This window comes from Fringilla coelebs (assembly GCF_963513975.1).
Source record: "Fringilla coelebs genome assembly, chromosome: 8".
Classification (NCBI taxonomy): Eukaryota; Metazoa; Chordata; class Aves; order Passeriformes; family Fringillidae; genus Fringilla; species Fringilla coelebs.
The window spans coordinates 21,805,156-21,817,220 of NC_140066.1; the positions used below are offsets into that span (position 1 = coordinate 21,805,156).

At 35.2% G+C, this 12,065-nt stretch overlaps 1 protein-coding gene across 1 annotated transcript in view; it reads left to right on the forward strand.

Annotated features, from left to right (window-relative positions):
* The window catches only part of DNTT (DNA nucleotidylexotransferase), a gene marked incomplete at both ends in the record, with an annotated part of 76,513 nt that overhangs the window by 24,600 nt on the left and 39,848 nt on the right, over nt 1-12,065 (forward strand). The gene's annotated exons all lie outside the window — the stretch shown is intronic.

The window sequence follows — 12,065 nt, forward strand, 5'->3', positions numbered from 1 at the left end:
CAGAAGAATATTAATGAATGCATCACCTGTGTGTTTTAATATTGTCAGCCTATATAGGTCAGACTCAATTCAGTACTAAATTAAGACCTTATATAATTTATAATTTCTACAGTACAGTGATTGTGTTGAATATTTTTATCATCTTTGTCCCTTTTAATGATATTCATAATTATTCCTTGTATATCCCATATTTATTGTAGGAATGTTAATAGCCTCCAGCTACATAACTTCAATAACCCTGTGTGGTCAATAAGAAGCATTAGGCTTAAGTAGGAACCCTGACCAAAGGTTTAGGAGCAAGGTGAAATTTTATGTGCAAAACCTCAAGTGTCATCATTCTGTGAGTCTTTATTTCAGAGACATGTGGTGTCTCTCAGGAGAGTCTCTGTTTAAAGGAGTCTTTGTTTAGGAGACTCTCCCCACTGATGCAGGGCAGCCAGAGACCTTGTGTTGTTGGTAGCTTGGATGTAATTGATTAACACATCCAGATGGGTCAGAGCCTTACAGGTTATTTACTGCAAAGTTCCAGTTTCTTCTAATGTAATATATTTGTGAGCTTGGTTGGTAGCATAGTTTGCAAAGTTTGACTCTCACAAATCAAATCAAAGCCTTTTGTCTTGCTTATTGTTGTGGGGAGATGTGATAGTCATTCTCTTTTTTATTAAGAATAAGCTTTTGTATCTCTAAATGGGTGTATCAAGGCAGAAGAGAAATTATTTAAGTATCTCTTGATGCCTACTAGTGTGTAATTCTGTATACTAATTACATGCCTTTAACTGTACAAGAATATATTGAACTACAGGTTTCAATATGTCAGTCCTAATGGTATTTTACCAGCCCATGGAAAATAAATGCTGCAGTGTAGGATTTGCAGATAACTTGATGGATTGAGATACCTCTTTCAGGCACCTGTATTTTAATTGCTGAGTTGCAATATGGTTGACTACGTCTGCTCTTTTTTGCCCATCTCCTGTAGTGGGAATGCTCTTCAGCAAGCTGTTTGTGTAAGCTTAGCAGTTCACAGTTTTCAATTAACAAATTATTTTTTGTTCCTTTCATCATTATGTAAATATTTTAATAAAATAGACAAGCTGTATCATTTAAACATTTCCCTCATTCTACACTCTGCACACTGCTGACATAAGAAGGAAAATAGCTCACGATTGCCCTGAATGATATACTGATTTTCCAGGATCCAGATTTGCCTTGCTTCGTATTCCTGTTTCATAACTTGGGAAGAAATTAACAGTTGATTGTTTTCCTCCAGATTTTTGATTGGAGAGTTGAAAGTCAGGAGTCTCATAAACCTTACTATGCAGAACTGGATGAATCAAAACAAGCAGAACTTCCATAGAGACCTACAGCTATGGAGATTTAATAGAGATGAAAGATGAAAGTAGAGATGAAAGTTACATTCTTTTCCCCAAATCTATTACATACACACATGGATGGATATATTTATTGTGTTGCTAGATATTTTCCTTTTAATTCCTGAAATGTCAAGAAATCAGATGATGTAGAAATTCTTTAAATCAAAATTAAGAAGCATAGTACAAAGGTAAAGTAACTAATAGGTTTTGTTCTGTTTTATTTTAAATCCCAGCAAACTTGTTAATGGACTTTTCTTTGGATTGATTCATCTTTCACCTCTAGGCTTTTGTATGGCTTATTTTCCTAGTCTTGTAAAAAATAAAAGAATCATGATGGCAACCCTTCATATCTTTCTAATTTGAAATAATTCAGGAGCAGAAACTAATAAATTAATGAAGTCTAGATAAGTTTATCCCTCATTGCATTCCTACAGGAACACTTCACTAACTGCTGTAAAACATTTCTTGAGTTTCAGTGGGTATAGTTTCAATTGAGATGTTGGAAGAGTTTTTCTTTTTCTGTCAGCCTTTTCCAACACTTATCTGGGTCATTTTGAAACAGAAATTGCAACATTGTAATGCATGGAAATACAGAAATAGCGCAATTGTAGTTATAAAATAAATCACACCCACATGGTGTGGAAGGTATTTCATTTTCTATTCAGGTAAGGTGTCGGGGAGGGTGACTGCAGAGAAGGCAGAATCAAAGATGCTGATAGTGCAATTTAAATCATGCCATGGACAATGTTATTAGAAAGCCTGAATTTGCCATGCAAAGTCTGTTTGAATTGGCATTGTATTACTTTCTTATTTTGAGATTTGAGCTAATGAGACAAATTTGGAGGTGGGGAATAGCCCCTCAGAGGTTACACAAGACCCTGAGGGTGAAGCATCCCTTCCTACATAAACAGAGGCCCTGGGATGGGGAGAAGAAACCCCATATTCTAATAAGCAACATCCCTGATAAATAATGCACTTGTCCCAGCTATATCCAAGGCAGGAGTGTAGTTTAGGCTAATGTGTCTTAACTTTTAAATGAGTTAAACTGTGGACCTGACAACTTTTTTTTCCTGTGGATATTAAAAGAGTAATTTTATTCCATGAAGAGAATTAAGGTGATTTCTGTAGTAATGTCATTAATTCATTTTGTGGGTATCACTGCATGTTACAGTATATTTTATTCCTGTTAGCAGTATGTTAATGCCATTAATAGTAATATTAGCATTGTTGTAGGGTCACTAATAATGACAAGTAGAAAAATAACTTCACAGTAAGTTTCATGGCAGTGAACTGGAGGGGTTTTCCCTTTCTTCCTCTAGTTCCATATTAGTATATAGCTTCAGAGCAATTTCAAGAAAAGGTTGCCATGCACTGGTGATATTCTGTAAAATCCTGGGTTTTAGCTAACTTGATTTAGCTGCTCATACTTGGTTTTGCCCCAAGATGGGATCTAAATTTGTTCATATCTCAATACACAGACCCACAGCCTCCAAATTTGGCTGGAGAAGTTCAGAAAAGGATCTGGAATAAGAATTACATACAGTGATAAGAATATTTTATATATATATATATATATATATATATATATATATATATATATGTATATAAAAGAACTGCATTTTCAGAATGGTTTTCTGTGTGCTCTGTCCATATGATTCATGAATTATTTACAAATTAGAGTTCAGTTTTATTGTGCTGGATGTAACACAGTTGTGGTTAGCTCTGCAGCAGTAGAGTTGTTTCTCTATGATGTGAGGACATGGTTACCATATCATCCACAGGCACGTTTTTTAAAAAAAATTATTTAGAGATCCTCTTAGTATTATTATTTCACTCTTCACTTTCTCAAATATTTACTTAGACACATTCTTGATGGCTTCTCCTACCTTAGCCTTTAGAGAAAGTGAAGTAGATTAAGGAGAGGCTTTGTTTTGGGTAAGTTTTCACATTGCAGCTCTGAAGAAGCTGTTCAAGTGTCTTGGGCATTGCATCATGAAGAATAACTAGTGTATCTTGTCTTTTTTTATCTTTATGAGAGGTTAATTCTTCCATGCTTTATCAGTCTTCAAGGAAGTTTTATTCTCAGTCTCTTTTATTGTTAATTCTGTCCTAACAGGAACCTGAGTGTAGATCACTATCTCCTCGCTTGAATTTTTTATTATCTTTTGGAAGTGAGGATTTGATACTCTGTAACATTTGTAGATAAGAATTATTAATAGAAAAGCAATGAAGAGAGCAAAGGACAGGGTAACTGTTTGTCAGGCACCACTGCCATACTTTTGGATATTACAATGCAAAAAATTCTTTCCTGTGTGCAGTGACATTTCCTACAAGGCAAAGGAATGCATAAAGTAATGACACGGGACAGGATTCTGCTCTTTCCTGTTCTGTACCAAGAAAATAATTTAAAGATATCTCTTCTTTCAGTCTTGGAGATAAGATGAAATAGCTGAGACAAAGAAACACTTTGAGAGATTATTTTACAGGTTCATGCAGTGATAAATAACCAAGGTTATTGTGGCACCTTCGTTTCAGAAATAAGACTTCTATAAGGCATGTGGAATCACATTTATCTAGCTGTGCTGGCACATGCTCAAAAAGGAGACACTGTGAGATTCAATGTCTGAAGAATATTACACTTTCCAAACTCTGGAATATACACAAGAGTTTGTGCTTTATTTAATCAAGCTTGTCATGTGGATTCTGGCTGAAGTTCTTGATAAATCACAGAACATCTGATCACAAATTCTGATCCAGATAAAAAGTTCCATTTGACCTTTTGATATTGCATATTACTAATAACAGTATTCTTTTGGATGCTGTAAATGTTCTGCAATGAGGTTAGAATTCCTGACATACCACCAAATTTTTTCAGGTGCTCAGAGTAAATGTATTTGAAGTGCTGTTATACAAATTATTTTCTTTCTCCTCAGATCTAGGATTAAAATAGTGCAAGGACTTACTTGCTAAATTAATAGAATGAATTTTGCAAAAGATTCTTTCAGTAAGATTTTAGGCAAACTCCTAAGCAGAGATTGCTTATTCTACTTATACTTTGGGTTTTTTACTCTGAAACACAAACTGTGGTAAGAGAAGATATAAACCATATCCAGGTACTCAAGTCCAAATACTGTAATTTTGCTGGCTTTTTTTCTACTACTGTTAAAAGAAGTAGATTTTTTTTTATATGCTGGTACTTAAATTTTTTTTGAGGAGAAATCTGCTATAAAGGAGCTGTGAGGCAAGCTGCTTGCAGAACATTCAAGCTGATATGGTAGTTTGCACACACTCAAATTTAAGCAGATCCTGGAATAATCTAGCAATTATTCCAGCAACAAACTGGAGAGACTGCTTGGCTATCATTCATGAGCACAGCCTTTCCTCTGATAAACTGTAGCCAACTTTGGACGAGAGTTTTAACCTGGAGATGTTCTAATCTGATCTGGCTGGTTTTAAAGCTTAGTAAAATAGCTTTGCCTTCCCAAACTCCCAAGGATTAGAAATGTTTGAACTCGAGGTATTGATACACTGCAAGTAAAAATATTCTCTGGCAAGAGTTAGAAGCACTGCAGCTGGGAAAGAACAGGGATCATCACAAGTTTCTGCTTTTAATTTTCTGTAATCCATTAAAAATTAAGTTGAGAAAGGAGAAAATCAAATTAATGACTAGCCAAGTCAATTTAAAAGATAATCTATTGGAGTAATTCAGATACTTCCTTTTGTCATTAGAGCTTTGATTATTTTCCCAGTCATTTCATCTATTATTAGCCACAATGAATCATGAAGTAGAAACTGATGAATAAGGTATTTGGGAGTCATAGACAAAAAGAACTTTGTAAGAACCCATGAAACTTAATAAAATTGAGCACTCAGCAGGGCATATACTTTGAAAGTCTTTCCAAAACATGTTGATTCAAAGTTTTTTACATGCCCTACACTACCTGACCCTTTCCTACTTTCACAGACTTTTTAGCTCATTAGAAGGATGCTATTTTGCTACATGCCTCTCTTTAAAACTAGTTCAAGTGGTTGGTCAAGCATAGAGCTGGAAATGGAGCTGGCTGATTTCTGCAAAGCCAGAAGTTTTACACTCTATGTAGAAAACTCCCTGCCTTACAGTGTCTATGATCCCCCTTTACTTCTGGAATACATTTGTAAGAGCCTTTACAGTGTTTAGTGTTTTCTGTTTCCTATCAAGCCTGACAGTGACTGCTAGTAAGTAAGCCAGAGCAATAGAAATGATGTTATAAAGCAAGATATGTAATCTCACACTGTATTATTTTGGGACTGTTAAACAAAGTCTCTTGTATTGATGTTTTCTTTTCTTTTTAAGCTAAACTGGAAAAAATGAGACTAAAAACCAAAAAGGGGGGAATTTTCAAACTGCAAAGGCAAACTTGTGGTGACAAAGCAGCATATTGCAGGTATACTGCTAGAATAAGACAGGGCATTGTCTCAAAAATAGATTATTTCTTTCCACATCTTCATGTCATGTTCATTTGATATCCAAATGAATTGAATGTTAAATGAAAAGCAAAGTGAGCAATTACTAGAACAGAAGACAGTTTATATCTGAAGGAAGAAGAGAATGACAGCTAATAATGTTACTTAAGCAATTTTTCTCTTTTTGCTTTTTTTTTCCTGATTTGCCCTGTAAGGTCTCTTTCAATCATTTCTGCTATGTAAGAGTCAGCCATTTGGCACTTCTAGGTTTCTAAACTATATGGAAATGTTTTTAGAATGCTTGCCACTGCATAAAACAAAAAAGTTAATGGCTTCACTAAGTCAAATTAAATTTTAATGGCCATGGTTTAATTTTTCTTTCAGCCCATTCACATCCTTTAAGCAGCATTAAATGTGATTCAGTTGTCTTCTAATATCACAGCTGACCTGAACAGCCTTTTCAATTAGACTTTTAGATGAAGCAGATCTGATACATTCTAAATAAATAAAGATCTCTTTTTATTGGTTAAATGCTGATATTCACAGCTCATTTAATCCATTTATAGAGATGCAATGTCAAAAGAAGAACCTTTTTTTTTGTGCAAGTGATGCTAGTGATAATGTGCAGAGATGAGACAAAAAATTCACATCTTTGTTTTGTCAGTGAATGGAAATTAAGGAAGAGTAACTCAAAAAGATCTATTTAAAACTTTAGGAAAGGTGCATGACTGAGAAGTGATGAAAATTTTTTGACAAGGAGTCACACATTAAAAGCATTTTATGAAATGGTGTGAAGAATAGTCAGTTAACAATGCACATTCCCCTCAGAAATTCATTCTGACATCTTACAAATAATGTTATACCTAAGCAGTAGATGTCCAATGTTTTTAAAATTACTTCAGTCTGTACTAATGTAAAATGTTTTAATTTAATTTAGTGTTTACAACATAGTATGCCTTTTACATACCCAAAAAGTGATAGAAATTGTTAGAAATCTACCATAGTTCGTTCAAAAGCATCTTTGACATTTCTATAATTCTGTTTGATGTTTGTTCTCATTTTTGGATGAGTGTCTCAAGACCTTCACTACGTAATAGAGATGACTCACTGTGATAAAACCTGCCCTGTGTATGAGGACAGGCATGAGGAAAGGGGCTTCTGGGTTTGCTGCTCAGTGTGGGACCCAAGAAAAGCCATCTGGGGCATCTGATGTGCAGAAACTGGGCTGAGTGATTTGCACTGGCTGGGTTTCCTTCCCAGTGATTTTGCTTTTCAAAATGCAAGAGAATGGTGCTGTCATTAGCTAGAGTAGATTTCAGCAGTGAGTTCAGTTTTGCCATTTTGGTAGCTTGTGTGAGTGTCAGATGATAACTAACAGCTAACTTGCTTTCTCCTGATGTGAAGCCCCAGCTCTGAAACAAACACCAATCTCTCATGACGGCTGGCTCATTAGACCCGCCTAAGTGGAAAGGAGCAGTGACAGCTGTCAGTACCAATTACAGCACCACCAGCTCCAAACTGCAGTGCCTTCTGCAGTGCCACTCCTAAAGATAATATACCATTAGAAATCCAAAAATGTAAAACTGATTTTGCATTATTTACGCAATTTTGTGGACAAGTTTTGCCAAAGTGAATGTTTTGAAAAGTTATAAAAGGAGTAGGACACAATTATTTATAGTCCTGCTTTATCAATGAATGTACTTAATAATGCATATTTTACTGACCATTCCCACTTTAAAAGGTTAGCAATAAAAATGGCTGTGGTTCTTATTATGCTAGGTTAACTGAAAAGTATTAATTCGTAATTTTAGAACAATTAGCATATGCAGTGGTGGTTACTATTTGCATTATGGAAATTAAACATGTAATTGCTAAGTTCTGGTCTGACTTTAAAACCACTGCTCTGGTGTTTTGGAAGGGGAAATGCTTTGCCCTTCCTTGAACACAATTCTTCCAATATACAAGTACATAATTTTCAGTGAGCATAAAATATGTATTAAATAAATTCAGAAAAGGTTTTTTGCACAGGACCCAGTCACTGTTGCTGAGACAGTCTGAATAGGACAGCACATCATTAAAAAAAAAGTCACATCAAGTCTGACCACCCCAGGTATTATTATAACACATAATCTGGGGCTGAGGCAGGGAGGCAGGTTGCATGATAGAGAGCATGTACTAAAATTGATTTATCAGTATAATTTAATAAGCTGGAAAACCTGCTTCCTGCATTAGGGTTGAACTGTTGCTCTTTGAATGGTCTGATAGTTTGGAAATAGATTAGTATGATAAGGCATGGGGGAATAAAAGCTCTTAGGATTAAAAGGGAAGCTGTACAAATAATTGGTACAATTAACATGTCCAGAGATGTATTCATAGACTGAAAGAGCTTCCTTTTCAAACTCTGTAGAAAGAAGGACAAGCAGTTCTTTATGATAAAAACTTGTGCAACCTCAGTGATGGTAACTGTAGGGCTTTTTGTACCAGAGTCATGTTATATCAGCTGCAATGAATTTGAGGTGTATAAGATAGGGCTCAAGCAGTTTGCCAGACTTGTTCTTTCTTGTGCTACTGATATTAGGTATATTACATGATAAAGGGAGAATATGAATAAGTCATTTCCACTAAGTTTTAAATTTTATTGTATGCTTCATAAGGCATAAGACAGTCTAAATTCTGTGAAGGTTTGATTCATTCTTTGTGGAATTTTATCTTAGTGGCTTTTGAGTGATGTTTGGGTTGTTTTTTGTTTGGTTTGGATTTTCTTTTTAATTCTAGGGGATAGGAGAATTTGTATATTGCTGTTTGGGAATAGGTATTGCAAGCCAAAACATACCAACAGGGTTATGGAGCAGCTGTCTGCCCAGAAATGAAATTAGTGAATGAAGTGAATCATCATTTGTGTTTAGGGTTACTTCTAACATATCTACCAAAATATTTATGACTATTGTTTTTTTTTCTGTGAAAATGTTCAATTCTCAGTGAAGAACTGTGCAGAAATGTAATTATTTTCCTGGTAGGGGCTATAATTCAAAAGGTGTTTTTCTTTCGCAAAATGAATTTTCTAGTTAGAATTTCTCTCTCATGATTAGCCTAGTTATAGAAATTTCATATTGATGTGGTGTCATTTCATCTAAAGACAAGGCTATATGCATCTGGAAGAGATAGAGGTACAGAAACCTCTGTGAAGCATCACAATGCCTTTGCAAGATAACAGAAATATTTTGATTGAGCTTTTAGACAACAAATTGAATTGACAACTTGTATTAAAACATTTCTGTCTCATTTATTTTCTGAGACAGAAAATAAATGAGACAGAACTGTCCACCTAAACCCTTTTACTTTTACTCATTTTCTTGGCCAGTTCTACTAAAACCTCTCTGTGAATAATAGATTGAGTGATTAGACAGAAAATACACAATCAACTATAATTATCACTCAGAATTTGTAGCAAAACCAAATGTTTCAAGTCGTTAGTGAGGGTTTTTTAAAAAAATGTTTGCGTTTTTTGCCTTTTACATGGCTATTATGGGGAGGCATCATATTTTGAAGTACTTCTCTGAAGAGTCACAATAATTGGAGAGTCTCTTCTAGACATTTGACATGAATTCAGCTAATACCATGCAGAGTGTTCTGAAATGCTCAGCCAGTGAATTTAAATTGATCCATTTTAATACTTAGGCCAAGAAGCATGTTCAAGTACAATATTTAAAATATACTACTTGAAAAGTATTTTCATATATGGATGAACACCTAAGTATCTTGCAAGTTGTCTCACAAATAAATAGCTCTAAAATAAAATATATTCATGATACTATATATGCTGGTAAGGAAAAAAAATCTTCTAAGAGTTATAGAGCATTAGGTACAAGGAGGACTTTTAAGATAGTGGAATATACTAAGGGAAAGATGAGGAAGCAAAATTTAAAAAAGACAGGAGATTTCAGATAAAGTAGTAAGATAAAAGAGAAACATAAAGCACAAGAGGTCAAATCAAAGCTATACAAGGCTTTGATGAGATGGAGATGCCTAGTTTGATAGTTAGTTCTTTTCCTTCCATGTTATCTATAAAATAGTTCCATTGTGGTTCACTTGCTAAGAAGCGGACGCCTTACAAAATCGAGGCCACTTAAGGTGGGAATGGAATGAAGAGAGACAGAACAATTGTCTTTGTAGCACTAAGAGACATGCAGAAGAAAGTGACATCCTTTCTAAAGGAAAATCATCAGAACTCTGCATAAAGGGTATTTGGAACAAAATTCTGGCAGCAGTCTTAGACTAAGTTCCCAGCAGTAGAGTCAGCTGTAAGGTAGCATTAACAGGCCAAGGATAGGGCTTGGCTATGATTAAGAGGCTTAATTAATGTGCCAAGACAGAATAGTGCTAATGATGCTTAGCCAGCTTTCTGTTAGTCACATCTAGGTGCACCAGGAAACAAGTGTCTATTTCTTGTTTTGTTGCACACAGTGGTACTTCAGCATCTTACCTATGAACTGCAGTGCCTGTGCCTAAGGGATTCAGGACAGAAATAGAAATTGTTTTATACACTTTGTCTTGGATGTGTGTTATTTTCTCTGGGAAGTTTCTGATGCCTCAATGTTTTTGAGTGTATTTCTTACTATTAATATGCTTTACATGTAAGTGTCTCAGGGCATCTGTGTCAGAGATGAAGTTCTGAGAAATTTGCATTGTCTTAGTGAGCAGTTACTGTGACAAACAATAGTGTTCTGTGGTTCACCATGTGCAAAACAGTTCTTCAGGTTCAGATGCCACATGGTTCAGAGATTGCAGAAGCAAATACCTGATGTTTAGAGTCAAGAGATCAAAAATCAGTTTTAATTATGCTACATATTGCACTCTGTAATTTTTTCCATGGTTTTAGACGCAGGAACCTGGCTTGAAAACAGGACATTTATAGCAGAGTTTACTTATTGCTGATCGACTCTTTAGCAGGAGTCAAAGTTGATTGTAGAATAGTTGCTGTAAAGATAGTTGACAGCCCAAGTTAAGAATGATGTTTCCTGTCAGATAATCATGAGAAAAGCTGCAAACATTGGTGACCTTGCAACTAGGGGATACATTTTGCAGATCCCTGTGAGCAAGAGTAGCCGCAACATTTTAATTAAGTGTGATGTGATCTTGCTAGTGGTGTGGTGACATGATAACAAGGAGGTAGCTGCTGGTTAAATTTTTTTTTGTTATAATATGAGTCAGACAAGATATTTTCTACATGTCAGATAACAGGAAAAGACTAAAAAGGTTTACAATAAATCATGTATGAGAGGCATGAATTAAAAGATATAGTCAGAAATAGTCCTTTTAGTTGCTTTCATTTGGAAGTGGTGGAATATATTATGGATTGTTGCTGTACAGTGGAAGAGGTAGATGGAAATGTTGCAAGCAATCTTTTAGAAAAATGAAAAACCAGCATTAAATAGCAGCAAAATCTAATCTGATAGACTTGGTTACAATCATCTGCTATCATAGCAGTTCTATCAGTCCACTAGGGCCTATCTTGGGAAGCAAAAACCCAAACCCATTAAAGCCTTGTGGATTACTTCTCAAATATGTACTTATAAACTCATGCTAGTTCATAAAGTAATAAACTTATATCCTTTATCTTGTGCTACTGATCAAGGATGGCAGAATATTTTCCTTTTATTTTGGCATATGTTACAGCTAGACACTGGTCTAGTGGATAAACACAAAAAATACACCTGATTATTTGGTCCTGTTGCAGTGGTTAATGTGTCCAGTTGCACCTAATTTGTTTACCTCAGTGACAGCATTGTCATTGGATATGATATCCAATAGGGATGTTATATATTTGATCTAATATCCTTATTTCATTTATGAAATGTCTTGATGTTGTCATAGTATGCATTTGTATCACTACAATAGATGGTACTACACCCACACTTAGCCAATGTAGATTTGACCCTCACCATTCTTATCTTATAAATGAAACATGAACAGCCCATCCTTCTGCTCTCACTGTAAGGTTGGTGGGAGCTTGGATGCTGATTTCAGTTGAATCATGACAAAATAGGAGGTCACTTTCAACTGATTGTTTGAAAAATTGAACTGGCAAGAAATGGTGATCCAGGGAATGCATCTTCACGTTTTACCTAAATATTAAAATATGTTCCTTTATTGAAGAGACCCTTGAAATGTCTCATTACCTGAGCTCACAACGCAGTGCAGGTTGAAAAAGTCAGGATTGTTTTCAGAAAGAAGTCAGGACAAGAATACAAG